The 2416-nt window shown below is 39.8% G+C and overlaps 1 non-coding gene across 1 annotated transcript; it reads right to left on the reverse strand.

Moving 5' to 3' along the window:
• Positions 1-465: 465 nt before the first annotated feature.
• Positions 466-573, reverse strand: LOC127748248 (small nucleolar RNA R71). The gene has a single exon (XR_008010190.1). It is a non-coding gene; the product is annotated as a small nucleolar RNA R71 (small nucleolar RNA).
• Between the last annotated feature and the right edge of the window lie 1843 nt (positions 574-2416).

Below are 2416 nucleotides of genomic sequence, written 5' to 3' on the forward strand. Positions count from 1 at the left end.
GCAGCTAAAGCACAAAACTCTGAAGAGGACCTCACTGAAATTTTTGAAAAGGAAGCAGCAAAAGAAACAATTATGCCTGAACCAAACAACAATGCAAGGAAGACGCTTGGTGATTTTACTATACCAACTTCCAACTTCTATGGAAGAAGCATCTCAATCCCTACCATAAGAGCAAACAATTTTGAGCTAAAGCCTCAATTAGTTTCTCTATTGCAACAGAACTGCAACTTTTATGGACTTCCATCAGAAGACCCTTATCAATTTTTAACTGAGTTCTTGTAGATCTGTGATACTGTTAAGACCAATAGAGTTGATCCTGAGGTCTACAAGCTTATGCTTTTCCCTTTTACTGTAAGGGACAGAGCTAGAACATGGTTGGACTCACAACCTAGAGATAGCCTAGACTCTTGGGATAAGCTGGTCACGGCTTTCTTAGCCAAGTTCTTTCCTCCTCAAAAGCTGAGCAAGCTTAGAGTGGATGTTCAGACCTTCAGACAAAAAGATGGTGAGTCCCTCTATGAAGCTTGGGAAAGATACAAGCAACTGACCAAAAAGTGTCCTTCTGACATGCTTTCAGAATGGACCACATTAGATATATTCTATGATGGTCTATTTGAATTTTCCAAGATGTTACTGGACCATTCTGCAGGTGAATCTATTCACCTAAAGAAAATGCCTGCAGAAGCTCAGGAACTTATTGAAATGGTTGCAAATAACCAGTTCATGTATACTTCTGAGAGAATCCTATGAGTAATGGGATGCCTCAAAAGAGAGGAGTTCTTGAAATTAATGCTCTGAATGCCATACTGGCTCAGAACAAAATATTGACCCAACAAGTCAATATGATCTCTCAGAGTCTGAATGGATTACAAAATGCATCCAACAGTGCTAAAGAAGCATCTTCTGAAGAAGAAGCTTATGATCCTGAGAATCCTACAATGGCAGAGGTGAATTACATGGGTGAAGCCTTTGGCAACACCTATAATCCTTCATGGAAAAATCATCCAAATTTTTCATGGAAGGATCAACAGAAGCAAGGCTTCAATAATAACAATGGTGGAAGAAACAGGTTTAGCAATAGCAAACCTTTTCCATCATCATTTCAGCAATAGACAGAGCATTCTGAGCAGAATCCTTCTAGCTTAGCAAACATAGTCTCTGATCTATCTAAGGCTACTCTTAGTTTCATGACTGAAACAAGATCCTTCATTAGAAATTTGGAGGTACAAGTGGGCCAGCTGAGTAAAAGGGTTACTGAAACTCCTCTTAGCACTATCCCAAGCAATACAGAAGAGAATCCCAAAGGAGAGTACAAGGCCATTGATATAATCAACATGGCCGAAACCTTAAAGGAGGAAGAGGACATGAATCCCAATGAGAAAAACCTCTGGGAACGTCCAGTGGCCAGTAAGGAATACCCTAATGAGGAACCAAAGGAATCTGACGCTCAAACAGAGACCATAGAGATTCCCTTGGACCTCCTTTTACCATTCATGAGCTCTGATAACTATTCATCTTCTGAAGAGGATGAAGACATTGTTAAAGGGCAAGTTATCCAATATTTAGAAACAATCATGAAGCTGAATGCCAAGCTATTTGGTAATGAGACTTGGGAGGAAGAGCCTCCTTTGCTCACCAATGAACTGAATATATTGGTTCAGCAAAATTTACCTCAAAAGAAATATGATCTTGGTAAATTCTTAGTGCCATGTACCATAGGCACCATGACCTTTGAAAAAGCTCTGTGTGACCTGGGGTTAGGGATAAACATGATGCCACTCTCTGTAATAGAGAAACTGGGAATCTATAAGGTACAGGCTGCCAAATTCTCATTGGAGATGGCAGATAACTCTATGAAAAAGGCTTATGGACTAGTAGAGGACGTGCTAGTGAAGGTTGAAGGCCTTTACTTCCCCACTAATTTCATAATCCTAGACACTAGGAGGGATGAGGATGAATCCATCATCCTTGGAAGACCCTTCCTAGCCATAGCAAGAGCTGTAATTGATGTTGACAGAGGAAAGTTGATCCTTCATGTGAATGAAGAATGCCTTGTAGTAAAGACTCAAGGTTCTCCATCTGTAACCATGGAGAGCAAGCATGAAGAGCTTCTCCCAATATAGATTCAAACAGAGCCCCCACATTCAAACTCTAAGTTTGGTGTTGGGAGGCCACAGCCAAACTCTAAGTTTGGTGTTGAGAGATCTCAACCATACTCTGATCATTTGTGAGGCTCCATAAGAGCTCACTGTCAAGCTATTGACATTAAAGAAGCGCTTATTGGGAGGCAACTCAATTTATTTTAATTTTATCTATATTATTTTGTTTTCTTTTAGGTTGATGATCATGTGAAGTCACAAAGACAAAAATAAAGAAAAAAAATTCAAAAATAGCATTGAAAACAGCACACCCTGGA

The sequence above is a fragment of the Arachis duranensis genome, chromosome 5, assembly GCF_000817695.3.
Source record: "Arachis duranensis cultivar V14167 chromosome 5, aradu.V14167.gnm2.J7QH, whole genome shotgun sequence".
In the NCBI taxonomy this organism is placed as follows: domain Eukaryota; kingdom Viridiplantae; phylum Streptophyta; class Magnoliopsida; order Fabales; family Fabaceae; genus Arachis; species Arachis duranensis.